This window comes from Cupressus sempervirens, chromosome 7, assembly GCF_028749045.1.
Source record: "Cupressus sempervirens isolate cs-2001-9-10 chromosome 7, ASM2874904v1, whole genome shotgun sequence".
Classification (NCBI taxonomy): Eukaryota; Viridiplantae; Streptophyta; class Pinopsida; order Cupressales; family Cupressaceae; genus Cupressus; species Cupressus sempervirens.
The window spans coordinates 761,808,337-761,826,461 of NC_143124.1; the positions used below are offsets into that span (position 1 = coordinate 761,808,337).

Genomic DNA, 18,125 nt, shown 5'->3' on the forward strand with positions numbered 1-18,125 from the left:
TTGATCTCTCAAGAGAAGATGAATACAAGGTTTTAGCTAGGATGGAAGAGGAAACCCCCTTAAGAGGAGGGTTGATTTTAGGAGGGTGATTTATGAGACCATCCCAAGGTACCTTGCTAGTAGAGTCATTTGTTTCAAAGGGGATATATATATATATATATATATATGACCAAACCTTCTGTACTTGAAACATAGGACCCTTTCCTTTTTATATTCTAGCCATTGAACATAAGAGCCCAACTTGGAGTCTAGAGTAACAAAGGTTGGCAAATCCTTTTTCATATTGACATTGACACAAATTCTCACAAAGAGAAGTTTTGATTTAGATTGCTTGATCTTATTGACTAAAAAATGGGTAACAAAAGATTATGAAATTCCCTTAAAAACCTCATTATTCCAAAATTCCATGGGGAGCCTTGGTAGTTTTTGACCCACGTGGGGGCCATTGCTCCAAGGTCCACTACAAGGTCTAGTCTAGGCTACCATTTACAAATCCCCAACATATTCCTTGAATTTTTCCCCAGGGTCCAAGGGACATTAGTGAGAACACAAATAAGATCTTTATTAAAAAATGAAAATATGAACATACCACTAACAAGGGCATTAACTTTAACACTACCTTTCAGAGACTAGCTAGATGCAACACACTTCCTGAGCTAGTTAATAGAAGGTCTAAATAGGATAAATATCCCTAACAATGTAAGTTCCATATAATTAATGATTTCCTCCAAGATTTAATCTAGGGCTCTAATGGTAGTTCCCTTCACAAAGCAAGATCCCTTAGCCTTGCAAGTCACTCTTAAAGGGTTCGAGGCCTCTCTAATGAGTTTGGTTGTAAATAGTACCTCTTTCTATAGAGGGAAATCTTTTGTTATCTTACTATCAAGTGAAATCCTATTAGTAATAGAAGAAGAGGGCAAAGAAAGTCTTAAAGGAAGAGTTGAGACCTTGGTGATCAATCTAACAATAGCCTAAGTAGGCATAGACTGGACTTCAACAACCACAATTAGTCCTTAGACAAAGCTAGAGGTGGAGGTAAGGAGGGAAAAAAATTCACCAAGACCCCTTTAGAATAGGTATAATCAAAGAGAATTGATTGTAGAGTTGAGCACGAAATCAAGCTAAGAGGTTGTAGAGCAGGAAATTTATTGTAGACTATTATTCATGTACCAAAAAAATCTAATATGTTGTTAATAAATGTAGGTTTATTTTTCTTATTCATCATCCTGTTAGCTCCCCCCCCCCCCCCCCTCCCCCAACAAAAAAAAAAAAAAAAAATTGTAACAACAAATGAACATTGACTTCCATCTATATATCTTGTTATGGTCACATTTTTTATTTGTCTTAGACAAGTGTAGTCTAATCTTAGAGTCCTTGATAGGAATTGTATTTTCTATAGAATTCTTGCTATATAATGCACAATAGATTTGCTACATATATATAATTTACTTATTTATACATGTCAATATAAAAATTCACAATATATGATTTTTTAGTTGAACTTAATGATTCATAATTTATAGATAGTAATATGTATAAACTCATCTTTCAAAACTCTATTTTATCTTTATGAATATCACTTAAATTAATGCATGATAAATAAATCATTCATATTCAATAAAAAATGAGTTAAAATGAGTTATATTATATAAAAAAAATTATTACAAAATAAAGTTATTAAATTTGAAAAAATAAAAATTTAATTTATTTAAAACAACAACAACACTATAGCTTATGCAATCCAACTTCTATATTATGCATGCAGCATTCACAGTATGTTCCTTGTGAATTTTGTTTTTTTAAACTAAAAGAGGGTTAAAATTTGTATTGAATATCAAAGAGAGGTTAACAACACAAGAAATAAAGAGAACTACATAGCTTTATCTTGGTCCACAAGTTGATCCAACTTTTGAGATAAATCAAGGGGAAGCATCCTAGGATCAAGAATGTTCCAAGCCGGCCCCTGCTCAGAGGCCCATTTAGCCAGACAATCAGCCACACCATACCACTCATAAGGGATATGCATAAAGGACACAGAATCCAAAGAATTGCATAGTTGCATGATCTACTGAATAACCATAGCCAAATGCCAATCCACATGCACAAGGTTCCTATTATGCAATAAGTTCACAACCACCTGCGAGTCAGTCTCACAAATGATTATTTTCTAGCCACGTAGACAACACTGTTCCACTGCAACCAAGATAGCCAGGGCTTCCATGAGGTTATTAGTATGGTAACCCTTGTATATAAAAAATAGAAACTAGATATCACCAGAACTATCACGCCCAACTCCCCCAATACCAGCCAGAAAAACTAATTTTAACAAATTTATTGTAAGAATAAGCTCTTAAATTTCTTGTAACAACATGTTCTTTATTTACAATAAACATTTCTATATGGAATGTAACTTACATTAAAAGAAAAAGTTCAACTATATTCCCTACACAAATCAAGTATTAACTAAATACACATCGGCCCAAACTATCTAGAGGAGCTAAACATTTTAGATGTAAATAAAATTATAGAATGAGAAGCAAGAAATAAAACAAATCTAGTAGATTCCCTTTAGATATTGCAATGATTTCATGACCACTTGTGGGTCAACATCGATCTTTCCCTAGAGCACCAGGAGAACTTGATATGATAGTAGACTTGAACATGCATACTTTTTTTTTGATATTTTAGAATATTTGATCATAGATTATCATATATTTATGTATGATACAACACTAATTTCTGAAATGACTAATTAATTGATTGTCACATATTTTTATAAAACACTCATATTCACTTAAGAATTCATTCTTTTGTCAATATTCCATAATATCAGATTATAGATTATGAGACGGCACTAGAATATAGTCAAGTCATAACATGTATTTTTCTAAAATACAATAGGAAATAAAAGGAAATGATTTGAAACCTAACACTTCCCTCATATTCCTTAAAGTCTAAGTCATGAATTAATGTCATATATTCATATATAATTCATGCACTACGGCTGAAGTTTTATGGTGCATAGGATTTTAATCCTTTTTATATTATATAATATAGTAAAGAACTATTGATCAAAAATTATTTTGGTGTTTCTAATCTAAAAATCTATCCAATCATTTCTTCAAAGCAAAATGTGGTGCTTCAAAAATCATTTTGCTAGATGACCACTTGTATAACAAAGTCTATGCTTGTGAATGTGGTCCTTGCAGATGTTAAGACTTTGACTTAATGATTGAAAGAGGAGATCTACATTATTTTATATTTATCTATTTATTTATGATTTTTAAAAATCTACATAATTGTTTTGATAACTAAATATAAAAATCATAAACTAAACATTGGCTTAGCTTAGTCTATACCAGGTTGTATGAATTCTAGTTGTACAAATTTAATTTTCATTTCTCTTTTTTATTGATAAATTTGGATGATACCACTATATTTGTCCTACAAAAAAAAGAACTTACATTTATTAGAAGATTTAAATTTAATGTTGTAGAATTGCTAGAATTTTGCACTTCTAGATTGACCAAAACCACACTAAAATGGAAGATACTCAATTATGAGGACTGATGAAGATAGGTTCAAGAAAAAATTATAGAAAAAATTACATTAAGTTGTGTGCCAAATAAAAGCTATCTTATAGACAATTATTTTTGAGAACATGAAGCCTATAGTTGCATTAAAGAGCACATTAGAAGGCTATAATATCTACTTAGTCCATAATTAATCAATTGTGGCATCCCCCCATAAATTAAATATACCAAGTATTTAAAATGTCTCCCCATAATCTAGAAAAGATGGATCTTGGCTTAAAGCCTTGTTAGGTACCCATTAACAACCATTTATTCACCTACATCCAAGAGATAGTCATGTGACTTCTCCTAAGCCTAAAATATTTCTAAGAAATACAAACTTGGTGTCACATAATGTCTTTGTAAATCTATCAGTTAATTGGTCTTTTATCTTCCAATATTGAAGATAAATCACCTATTGCTAGATAAGATGCCTGATATAATGATGATAGAACTCAATGTGTTTTTTTCGAGTATGAAACATTAGAATCTTGGATAACATAGGACTTTGACTATCACAATGAAGTAGAAAAGCTCTTGCTTGATTTTGTTTAAGTGTTGATAGCATAGCCTGTACCTAGATTATTTTCTTAGCTCCTTCATTTAAAGTAGTATACTTAGCTTTTATAGTAGAAAAATCAATAGGAAATTGCTTCTTACTACACCAAGAAATCAGACAAAAACCAAGACTAAGAAGATAACCTCTAGTTGATTTCCAATCATTTGCACAACCTTGCCAATCTAAATCTGAATACCTAACTAACTAAAGATCTCCACTAGAAGCATAAGAAACATTTGGACTCAAAGTGCCTTGTATAGGTATCTCAGTATTCTCTTAGCTACCAACTAATGTGGAACCTTAGGATAACTCAAAAACCTTGAAACTACACCAACTACAAAATAAATATATGGTCAAGTATCGGTGAAGTACACCCAACTACCAACTAATTGCCTATATAGAGTAGGATCAACATCCTCAGATTCCACATCTTTGGTCAAATTCAATCTTGGAGCAAGTGGAGTAGACACATTCATGCAATCTCACATTCCAAACATGCTCAACAAGTCTAAAATACACTTTCTTTGAGAGAGGTAATTTTCATCATCTCTCTGCCATAACTAGATCCCAAGCAAGTAGTGTAGTGTACCAAGATCTGTAATCTCAAATGTATAGATTTCAAATTTGATTTTCTATCACTAATTTTATTCATATTTTGTCTTGTGATGATAAGATCATCAACATACAATACAATTTTTATTACTCCACCTTCATTAAGTTCTTTCACATTCACATTTGTATCATGAGGACTATTATGGAATCCTTGAATCTAGAAATTTTTATCAATTTTGGAATACCAAGACCTTGGAGCTTGCTTTGAACCATATAAAAGCTTCCTCAATTTGAAACCATATGTTCTTTTCATAGGATTTCAAATCCTTTGGTTTGTTTCATATATATCTCTTCATGAATTTCACCATTCAAGAATGCATTCTTAACATCCATTTGGTGGAGAGCCCACTTGAAATGAGTTGCCAAAGCTATAATAGTCCTAATGGTACTTATCTTTTCTACTAGGGAAAAGGTTTCTATGAAGTCAATTCCCTCCTTTTGAGAGTACCATTTTTTCACTAGTCTAGCTTTTTATTTCTCAATTCTCCCATATTACATGAACTTAGTTTTATATACCCACTTAATGTTGGTCACCACATTCTTGTCTTTGGGAAAAACCACTAATTTCCATGTGTTTTTTAGTAAAGGAAGTAGGATAAGGGTCCTCGACCTTAATAACAACAATAAAAAATCTAGAACATTTCTGCCCTAGGCCATTATAGCCAAGCAACATAAATGACCATCTCTAACATAAAAACCTAGAGACCCACCATAGAAACAAAATTAATTAAAAAAAGAAAGTTTCTTTGAGTTTCAGAGTTTAACTTATAAACCATAACAAAATTGGCAATTCTAGAATTTAAACAAGTATTAGAGTAACAACCATTAAGGAGAGTCATATTAAACATATCAATATTTAAACTATATCCTAAAATTATAAGTGGGACCATAGTAACCTTGTCCAGCCATAAACTATTAACTAAGAAGAAAAATAACATGAACAAAAAAGAAAGAAAACTCTCAAAGACACTAATATCATTTAATGTTATCCCAATCTTCAACTAGCTACTTGACATCTTCAGTCCAGTTGTGAACATCTTCCACACTCTTCATCTCCATCTGTACATTGTCCTTCAACATTCCTTCTCTCTTTAATTTTCTCTAATCCATGATAATGTCATAGACGATCATCCTCAACATCTCTTTCTAGACCCTACAAATAGTGGACATGGCCACACCTAGCTCATACCATTCATGACATTATTAAACTTGTTGTTGAGAGAATTCACCTTATCATTAAGGTCCATAATTTGGTCTTTGAGCTCCTTTCTAAACATGTTAATACTAAGATCAATAGAAGGTAGGTTCTTGACTAAGTCTTTAATTTCCTCATCCATAGGGGTTTTGGAAATGTGGAAATCATTATGGATCCCAAGATAAACCTCAATATGGGCCTCCTAAGAAGCTTGTTCTTCCTCCTTTACCTCTTCTTCAAAAACCTCAATTTCATAAGCCTCCTTATTTTTATTATTGTAGGTCTAATCTTTCCTCTACTCCTTATAGTTTTTCCCTTTCTTGTCTTTCAATATTTCTAACCTGCTCTCCCTAGAGCTAGAGTCCACTCTATCTCCATGAGCCCTAACTTTCTTATCACTTTCATCAGCTCCAATATAACCATATAAATCTTGCTTGTTTATCTATGAAATTTCTTTCAAGATCTTACTTTTCTTCAAGGTATAGGCTAGACTAGTTTTAGTAGACACATTCTTGCATTTAGACTAGGTTTCAAACAACAAAGATTTTAAAAATGATTGGTTATTAACTTTAGGGATTTTGGTTTTAGGCTTTGGATTACTAGCTTCTCTAGTCATAGATGGGTGTATTTTAAGGTCTTTATGTAGCTGATTTTCCTCTATAACAATAGAGGTCCTAGGGAAAGATGAGTTCCACTTTCCTTATTAGTTAAACACCTACCGAGATCTGGAAGGTGGGAGAAAACATTGTGATGCAAGAAAAAAAAAATCCTTGATGAATGGCTAGGTTATGACCATTCTTAATGTTATTAATTAGGGATGAGTACATAAAAATTACCTATTAACTTTTTCTTTCCATTTCATAGCATATTAAGGAGTGAGAAGTGGTAACCATGGTAAGTGGTAAAACAATCTTTTAGGGTAAAATATCTCATTACCTACAAGAAGACAATGGCAAAGGAACTAGGAAGTGATAAACATTCATATTTGTTATGAGACTTTAGCCTGGATAGCTTCTTTGTACCCTCAAAGAATTTATTTTTGGATTTATTGTATTCCCCAAGCTTTTCTCAACCTTCTTCCCTTCACAAAGAAGGCTAATCAATTAACCTATCAACTCAAGAGTCACCTCAAATTTGACACTTCTAATGATCACCTAACCGTTGTACCAGGAGTTGGAAAACTTTACCAAATGTATTGTGGTATGACCTCTCATAGCCTCAATGTATTTATTAGACCAACCCTCTTGAAGTAATTTTATACATCTCTATTATGTAGTAATTCTCTATAACTTCTAAACTCCACATTCTTTAGAGGCCCTCCCATAATGTAAGCCTTATAAAAGAATGTGCTCCTTGATCAATATTAGTGTTAACCTTTACAATACCCTATTCATTAATATCTTTCTGCATTATCAACTCACACCTAAAACCACCCAAATGAATCAAACTATTAAGGCATAAACTATCAGAGAAAAAAGGATTCATTTTAGGTACATTTTTTGTGAATAATGATACTCTTGATACTTTAGAATAAAGACAATACCACTTATACAAGCTTCCACTTTTCTCGAAAAACCCTATACTTTATAATTGGAAATTTTTCATCCTTTGAAAGTAAAAGAGTCATTATTATAAGTTAACTGATACTTCTAATACCATAAATTGAGGGTGCACTTTAAATATTAATCCATATTTTTCTTACATTGGAATAAATTCTAAGATTGTCTATCATAAAACTAAACATCACTTTACTTTCCCCCAAAAATTTAGTGATTAAGATGAAAATGGTGACTTTACTAAAATTAGTAGAGATAACTTAATATCGATAAAAAATGTAAAAATAATTAGTATCCCTTAAATTCTCATTCAAACCTTGAATATAATTTGTCATGATTTTCGTCATAGTGGGTAGCATTAAAAACAAGGTCATAACTTGGAGACCAATAATACTCCTAACCTTAGAATTTTTATCATTGGGAACTCTCCTCCCTCATTTCATTTCCCCATACTTGAGAATTTCCTTATTCATTTAAAACAATGTTGTTTAGTTCTTTCACGCATTCCAATGCTAACATATGATTCTAGTTCTAAAAATTCAATCCCCAGTTAGCCATGAAATCAATGGCTCTATTTCCCTCTCTTAGAGTGTGGCTCATTCTAACCTTGTGGAAGGATAATAGGTGTCTTTCACAATCATGTGTTATTCTTTTATAAAGAATCATATTCACTTTGCATAGCTTATTCCCACTCATGCTTTCTTTAAGCCTCATCATATGTTAGAGGGTCATTAGTCTTCATTAAGGTGATCAGTAGAGAACAATTTACATGTTATCTTTTGATAAATCTCTTGAATATTCTTCATCTTTGGAGATAAACCAGATTCTTCAAATAAATTAGGGGTCACCTTGGGCATTTCACTTGTTTAGAAAGCATTAGAAGATTAATAATTACCTATGGATACTTGTCCAATAAGAGACAATTTTACCTTATCCTCAAAACCTTCATTAAACATGAAATCTCTACTTGTGAATACATCTTCCACACTACAATCATACAACCTATATCTCTTCTTGTAAAAAGGTAGTGGAAGATCTAAAACATGAGACATATAGTCTTCACAACCTCAACCCGAAGAGACAAAGAAAAATATTTTGATTGTACTATGCATCATTCCATTTCTAGCAATATCATATTCTTCTTTTGAGCAACAAATTTTTTTTTGAGGAGTATATATGTTAATCATTTCTCTTTTGATCTTGTGATTTAAAAAAAAAAAGTTTTGAAGTTATTGTTTACATATTATATATTATTATCAATTCTTAACTGCTTGATCTTATTCCCATTCTGGTTTTCCACAAATGCTTTACACATTTCAAATTTGTTAAGCACTTCATTTTTTGGCTTAATAAATTAGACCATACTTTCCTTGAAAAATAATCAATGAATGCCAACATGTACCTAGATCCTCCATTTGATTTGAGATTCAGAAGCCCACATGAATCACTATGGACAAGTTCACTTGAGATTTTCTTGCCATCCATATAGATTTACCAAAACTATTTTCTTGCACACAAAATCGTATTTACTCTATAGTTTTAAGTGACCAAATTTTTAATGCCATAGATCACTAGTAGAGGAACCCATGGTAACATAAGTGGTTTTTTCAAAAGATGAAAAATATTTGTAAATACCATCACTTTCAACTCTCATTACTACTATTATATAATCATCATTAATATTCACAACTAAACACTTTTAAATAAATTTCAACTTAATAATCATGTTGGTTTATTTGACTCCCTAAGAGAAGATTTCTAGTTAACTTAGCCACAAGATTCACATTTTTAATTTGCAACTTTTTACCATCACATGGAATCTCATGGATATTGAGCCTAGTCCTTCAATTTCATGTGAACAATCATCTCTAGGAAATATCCTTGCACCCTTTGTTTCATCTAAAGAATCAAAGAAATTTTTTTGGTAAGTCATGTGTTGGCTTGCTCTTGAATCAATATACCATGTGCTACTTGAATTTCCTTGTGAAGATAAAGAAGCTATCATAATGTTTTTGATTAAGAAAAATAGGTTTTATAGGGATCTTGAAACCTGAGAGTTTTTACATCATATCTGAAATAATAATTTTATATAAAGTCTAGAACCTATGCAACAACCTATAAAAAGCCATAACAAATGATAGGCCTGTGGCTAGGAAACAAAAGCTAGATACACTAAACTTAAGATAGGACGAAGCAAAAAAAAAGACTTCTAGTAATTATTTCTCACTATCTAGATCTTGCAAATTTTTTGCTTCCTCATTGGCATTTTGGATCTCCATGCCCACACATTCCTAGTTCAGTTTGGTAGTTCATTTCACCTAGCCCCTAGTCTCTTTCATTTCTTCTTTGGTCTACCTGAGGTCCATGCTAGCATTTTCTTCCTTTTCCCCACCGATTCCTACATTTTTCAGCAATTCGCCTAGACTATTGATGTTCTCATTTAGAATGTTCAGAGTAGCAATCACATCATTAACAGGGTTTTGGTTCGATATCTATATCCTTTGGACCCTTTTCTAAACCTTTGAGAGACGATCCTCCTAGTCAGCAACTTGACCCTAGTCGTTGCTCATCCTTTGGCCTTCCTCCTAGCTCCTTTTCTCCTTGAGTACCTCAATCTCATGGAACAACCACTTGATAGAGCAATAAATATCTATCATGTTGCTTTTGGCATTATTGAGTAGATTAAGCCATGTTTCTCTTTCATTATTTGAAATTGTAACCGGAGCAAGGTCTATGAGTTCATCAAAATGGGCTTTTCCTTTTATGTCTTCCATGACTTGCAAGTTCATTTTCTCCCTAACAATCCCCATCTTTACCATTTGAGTGTTGAAGTTTCTCCATGAACTCCTTCTATCTTTCATGATTATCTCCCCACTATCTTCCACCATAGTTTCCTTATTCTCCTTAGATGGAGAGATAGAAGGGATAGGTCCTGAAGCCTCAGGGGTCTTATCTTTTCTCTCTTCTGATTGTAGCTCCTTAGCCTTTCTCTTTTTGGGGTTCCCTGGTAGAATAGTAATTTCCTCCACCATCTTCTCACTATCCCCCCCTTCTTCTCTTCCTTTTATTACATTTCCTTTTCTTCTTCATTATACTCCTCTTCCTCCTATTTCACTAGATTGGGGGTTTAAGCTCTGAGGGATCTTTCTACTAGGAATAATACTGGCTAGAGAAGGAATTTTCTCCCCTCCCTTGGGCCTCTTTCCTTTCAAGGAGGTGTTATCCTTGTCTTTTGAGCTAAGACTTTGAACTTCCTTAGAATCAAAATAGTTCAAGCTCCCATTGGCCTCTAAAGCATCCCCAAAGTGGCCTAAAGATTTCCCCTCATTTGAGTCTTAAGATATTCATAGACCAATAGGAGCAAACCCTCATGAAGGGCTAGGTTTGTATAGGTTTTCTTCTTAAAACCATTAATGCCCTTACTCATCGAAGTAAATAGATAAAAAGGAAAGGAAATTTTTATGCCATGTCTAAAATGATTTAATAGAAAAAAGTGGTGTGTTTTGACCCTATCGAATCTAGTGTCAAGAGATATAAATTCAATAACTACCCTTAAAAGATACCTCCACAATTTTTTAATTGACTCCATTGTGTAGTATGTCTCGACCTTCACTAACTACTTCCTTTCTTCCTCATTCTTCACAAAATCTCTAACTGCATTAGCTGACATTTTCTTATCCCTGTATAAATTTATCCCCTCCATGGGTATCTCTGTGACCTGAGCTATCATTTCCACATTGATTTGGTGTGAAACCCCATAAATTTTTACATGCCCGTTCATCCAGGTATTCACCATGAGCTTGGTGAGCTCCTTATCAAAGCCATGGAGTTTCTCAATGTACCTTGCTATTCCACCCTTCTCCAGCTTGTTCCAAACCTTCATTCTATTAGTTCATTTTTTTGCCTCCCTGGTTAGCTCCTTCCTGCTCCTCTCCCCAACCATCTTGATTTCTTGTTCAAAAATCCTACACAAATTCTCATAGACCTTAACTTCCTACATTTTTTGTATCCTTGAATCTTTCTTATCTTTAGAAATTTTAATGGGGATGGGCAAAGAGACCCATAAAGTGTGCCACAAGTACATGAAATGATGGAGAGTTATTACCTTCCCATGAATTTCATTAACATCTTGTCTTACTTGCGCTATTACATATATTTCCATAATTAATGTTAAATTGCCTTCGTACTTCATTAGATACATTCTAGCATTATAATATCTTTCATAGCCATAGGAAAGATGTCTCCATTGTGCCATGTCATCGACATGTTTTTGGCTATAGCCTCATTCGCAAACCAATCCACATCTGAGTTGGCCTCTCTATACACATGGCTGACATGGACCCTTTTGAATTTGCCCAAATTTGATTGAATCTCCTCAACCACATTTGCAATAGTCTAGAAGGGCTTAACACAACCTTTTTAACAATTTATTACATTTAAAGAGTCTCCCTCCAACCAAAGGTTTTCAATTATAGTAGCCAAAGCTAGTTTAATGATATGACAAGCCACATTGGCCTCCACAAAGTGATTCGTTTGAATCCCTAAGGGATAATAAAAAGCTACAACTCCCATTCCATGACCATTTCTAATAATTACTCCATAGCCGACAAGGCCAGGATTCCCTTTGACTACCTAGTCAAAATTGGCTTTATACCATTCTTTAGGGGGAAAAAGTCACTTAGCTTCCTGTCTTTTCCTCTCCCTGTCCTATTTCTTCACTATGTTTTTTCCTCCTTCTTCAATGTCTCCCCACTTTCTAATGGTGAAGTTCTCCTTCATGGTTTTAACAATTTTAGCTGCAATAAAAAAAGCAATGGCTTCCCTATCTTTGAAAATACTATTATTCCTTTCTTTCCATATTCCCCAGTTTAAATGTGGAAGAGACCAGGAACATATCATATGTGTCTTCATTCCTTTATACATACTAGTCCATTGTCTGAAGAAATCTTGAATGTTGGCTGGTTTACACCAACTGACTCCATAGCCCCTAGTTAACCTCTCTTATTTAGGTTATCCAAAGTAAGAATTTTTTCTTGAAGAAGCAGCCAGAAGAATATGTTGATTTTTAGAGTGAGGCCAATCATCTAAGCCTATTCCTAGATAGGTTTCTCCATCCGATTCCATAGAAAGAAATAGCCTAGAGAAACTAAATATAACCCATTGGAATTGTCTCCCCATATAATTTCATCCCTCTTATTATTAAGGATCATGGCATTTAGGATATTCATCAGTGGTTTAAGATCTTGGGAAACTAGGGATAGGTCTTTCCATCCTTGATCATCTTTTTAGTCACTAACTTTCAGGCCAAATCTTCTTATACATAAATCAGCCCATCTCTCATAGTTAGGATGATCTATGATGGGCCCCTAACTTAACCAATTGTCCTACCAGAATAAGATACTTTCCCCATTACCTACATTCCACTTTGCCTTTGATTTAGCCAAAGATTTTTCCTTAAGTATCCCATTCCAGATAAAGGATCCATGTGGAAGATCAACCTCGCTAAATATGAAGCTGAGAGAATGCCTTCTCAAGTACTTTTCCACCATATTATTGTTCCATTCTCCAAAATTTTGAAAAACGTGCCATATTTGCTTCGCTAGTAGAGCCTTATTTAGGTGTTTGATTTATCTAATGCCTAGACCACCATAGGTTTTATACAAGAAAACATTATCCCATGCCACTAAATGATATCTCTTGTTTTCTTCAACCCCTATCCACAAAAAGTCCATCTAGATTTTTTCCATTCTATCAGCATGTTTAATCGAGATCTTGAATAGGCTGAGGGCATAAGTTGGGAGGTTTTAAAGAGTTGATTTCACCAAATTACATTTACCTACTTGACTAAGGCTAGCACCTTTCCATCTTGCTTGCTTCTTGTTAAATCTATCAATAATGCCATTCCAAAAAGATTCTGGCAGTTTTGATCCTAGTGGCATTACAAGATAACTAGCTAGAAGAGACCCCACACCACATCCCAAGATGCAAGCTATCTTTCTTTGTCACTCAATTGGGGTGTTTACAAAAAAGACCAAGCTTTTTTCTAGTTTATAGCCTATCTTGAACCCCTCATGTAGGTATCTAGCAAACATTTTAACACCTTAGCCTCTTGAACCATGCCTTCCCCACCCACAATTGTGTCATCCACAAATTGTTGATTTGTGAGTGTAATCTGCTTAGATGATGGCTTAATACCATGCGGGCTCCAATCCTATCTTTTCCTCAAGATTAACCTCCCAATACACTCTGCTATAATAATGAACATAATAGGGGATAAGGGTCACCCTGTCTAAGACCTCTTGAGGGAAAAAAGAAATTTGAGGGAGCTCCATTGATTAGGATGGCTAGAGATGTGGTGGAGACAAGCTAAAGAATTAGTTTACAAACCTAGAAATCAAATCCAAAATCCTAGAGAGCAGCTTTCAAGAAGTCCCATTCCACCCTGTCATAGGCTTTAGATAGGTCTTGCTTGAGCAGGAATCCTTCCCTCTTCCTAGCTTCCAAAGAGTGAATTACCTCATGAACCATCATTATTGAGTCTAGGATCTATCTCCCTAGGAAAAAGAAAGTTTTCTATGGAGAAATAATCAAATGGAGAACACTAAGAATCCTAGTGGTCAAAACTTTTGAAATAATTTTATAGAAAGAATTGAATAGGCTTATGGGTCTGAACTTATCCATCGAATCAGCCCCCGAGGTTTTTGGGATTAACACCAAAAATGTAGCATTAAGTTCCTTCAAAAGGTTCCTAGCCCCAAAAAATTCCTACACTACCTTCATCATGTCCCCTTTGACCACCTCCCAATATTTCTAGAAAAAGAATGTTAGGAAACCATCCAGCCCTAGAGCTTTGTTAGCAGGGAGAGATAGTAGAGCTTGGTAAATTTCATGTGATGAAGGAATAGCCTTCAACATATAATTATGATGTTCCTGTAGCAGACTAGGAATTGAAGTCAATATATCCTCTTGATCTTTTAGTGAAAGTGAAGGGTCCTTAGAAATAAGAGAAGAAAAGAAATGCATTGCTTCATCTGCAATCTCATTTTCCTTAGTTAAAGTGGCCTGCCCCTTCTTTATACTTGAAATCCTGTTGTGTGCATGGTGTTTCAAGGTGGATAAGCTATCATAATGTTATGATCAACCTCTTTTTGAGAAACAATTATGATAATGATAGCACCTCTTTAAACTTGAAATCTTGTTGTGTGCACGGTGTTTTAAGGTGGAGTAGCTATCATAATGTTATGATCAACCTCTTTTTGAGAAAAAATTGATTGTCTTCTTTGATTAAATATTATTTATGATTTATTATGACATTGATCACTTATATGGCCTTATCCACAATTATAACATCTAATATTACTTTTGTAACTTCTCCATTCACTTTGTTGCCTTTGAAAATTATGCATGTATATTGGTATTCTCTTGGTTGATTATGTTGCCTTTGATTATTTTTCTATTGAACCCCTTAATTTTATTTTTTCTGATACAATTTAACTTGAATGTGATTCATATATTTTCCTCTAGCCATAAATACTTTAGAACACTTGCTAGACTCACCAGTGATCTTCTTAAGTCTATCCTCTTCATTTAGTAAAGCACCATACACTTCTTCTAATTTTATATTGGATATTTCTCCAATTAGCTCTAATGTATGAATAAAATTATGCTACTCATCTTGATACTTTTAATCAATAAATCTATGATTATGGAGTCTTGATACTCAACTTTCATCATTGCAAGTTGGTTTCTTCAATATTTCAAATTTACAATATGATCATTCATATTATCTCCTTCCTTCATTTTCAAATGCGTTGATTTTATCTTTTAATATCCATCAATTTTAATTTTTTGGTTCTTTCATACATTTTCTACAAAGTTTCACATATATTCTTTGTTGACTTTATATTTTTAAAATGAGTCCTTATTCCTAGAAAAATTTTCCTTAAAATAGTTGCATGTGCATTTGAATCTATTTTATCCCATTTTCATGCTTATTTTGATCTGCATATTTTTCTTCAATTCCTAGTTCACATAAGCTTATCATTTGTAGTATTAATTCCATCTCACATTCACAACTAGCATGGTTCAAACTATCTAATTTTTTACTAACCATGATATTAGCATTCTCAAATGTAGCCATGCAAAAAAAATTATAAACATGAGGGCTAGAATAAAGCCCCTATCAACACTGATTTTTTTTATTTTTAATTTTTTTTTCGTTAAAGTTGGCATTCTTATGAACCAAATAGAAATCAACTTCAACTTTTTTTGGTTTTTTGAATCACAAATTTAAAGAGTTTCATCACAAATTATCAAAACGTTACAAAGGTATCTCTACACTTTACTTTCTCCCACACATCAAACTATAGAAAGGTAGAAATAATTTTCAAAATACACAATCAAGAGGCATCAAAGAAATTTTGAACTACTAAAAAGAAATCAAAATTAAATAAAAACCTCAAATCCCAAAGATATACACCACTCATCATCATCTACAACATCATTTAGGAAAACTGTTTTCCATGATATCTCACAACAACTCCACTTTCAAATAGGAAATATGGGGCTTTATATTAGTACACAATGACTCCAGTCTCTAGATTGAATAATAGAGTTCTAGTATTTTCATCAAAAATATTTCATTAATACTAAAAATTTTCATCTATCATTGATGTAGATTCTTCTTCCTACATCACTTGCATGCAACTATACATACACCATGAAAATCCACACATCGTTGTGCTATTGGTCAACCATTCTAAAATAATTTTGACTTGTGGAAATTCTAACAAAAATATCTTCTCCTACATTTTTCACTACCTACTTTCTACCTCCTTCACTTGTCATTCTATTATAGAACCTATTCGAGATTGCCACAATTTTATGTACCATAAAGCTATGATAAGTTGTCATAGATATATATGTCATAAATTTTCATTACATAATATTTATTGTGTACCAACATAAAATTCCAAGGTCCTCTATATAAAACACTTACATCGACATGAGGAAAAAATAAAAAAAATTATCACCTTTCTAATGAGATAATAAGTCAACATTCAACTATTAATTTTTTTTTTCTTAATTAAAAAACAAGTCAACATTCTAACTTCCACTATATTGTGAAATAGCACTTGCAATTTTTTTTTATCATTGTAGCTCATAAATTAATCAAATATTAAACATGTAATACCAAGTAGCAATGTTAGGAATTGAAAATATTGAGAGACCTTGATCCCAACATTGTGGATCCTAACATAGTGGCTAAAACTGCTATCTAGATAGCTAGTTGAACCAAAGTTCTTAGATACATGTCTTCAAAAGAATAAAATGGGGATGCCAATGTCAACACCTATAGAGATATATTTTATTTTGTATTCATGTTTTCCATAATGTGTACTATTTCACAACATAGTAATGCCACTCACAATAGTTTTGGGCTAGGTGTAGGGATCCTATTAATCAATATATGTATGACCTACCTTCTTCTACCCTCCCTTTTAGTTTAGTCCTTAGTACTTGTATGATTTATGTTTCTTTTATATAGCCATTTGAATTTATAATTGCTTTTTATTTGGGATGACATTTTCTTTATTTTTTTCTTTATCATATTTTTATTTTGTAGGTGTTACACTCAAATATTTTACGTTTGAAATGTGATCTTATACCATCTATTTTTCTTAGCTTTTAGATAGTATATTTATATATAGTTATTTAACATACCATCGTTCATTTAACAATAAATAAATAAAAACTAATTATATAAAAAATAAAATTAAACAATACTGATAATCATTCGCTAAATAAAACATTAAAATATTTAAAATCTCTAAAATAAATATTTTAACCTCAATACTTGCCACTAGGATAAGGATATAAGTAGTTTTTATAGATTACTTTACACAACCATAGAGCCTAGAAACTATAAGATGAGTTTGGACATTTTTTTAGTTGTCTTTATGTGACTTCATGACTTCAAAATTATATTTAGGCTTTTGGTAGTAACGATGCTCATTATAAACTTTGTTAAATAGTGAAGGGTTAAAAACTAGTCATTTTCAAGTATCATTCAAGCTACTTAAGGGTGCCTCAATAATTCACTAAGATTGTAAGAATTTATGAACATATGTCATAGTAGTTATGCACAAATGTCCTAGTAGTGATGTAAAAATGAGCCAATTATGAAAAAAAAAAGACTAAAAATGATTGGCTATTTGTACATATGAAACCTATAATAGTCTTTTAATTGCCATTTATTTGACTCCTTCAAAATTAATAATTAATATATTTAAGATAAAAATATAAAATAAGAAAGATGGAAGAGTTCTCTAGATTCCATCCTCACATGATTGTACACTTAACATCCACAAGATAAGGAGCATATCTAGTACCTAATACAAAAAAAATTCAATGTTACTCATGATATCCTTTTCCGAAGGTCCTTTGTCTAAAATCACAAATTCAAATGATGGTGACTCTTATGTTTTGTTCATCCTAAAGAAAATATTAAAATTAAAATTTCTTTCCTTTCTAATTAAAATCAATAAAAGAAATACTAAAACTTCTATGCATGCTCTTAGGAGAAGCATACAAGTAGTTTTTAAAGCTAGCTTCACAAAAACATACAAAAT

At 32.6% G+C, this 18,125-nt stretch overlaps 1 pseudogene; it reads right to left on the reverse strand.

Annotated features, from left to right (window-relative positions):
• Positions 1–18,125, reverse strand: part of LOC149549518 (uncharacterized) — a 54,396-nt pseudogene that overhangs the window by 23,826 nt on the left and 12,445 nt on the right.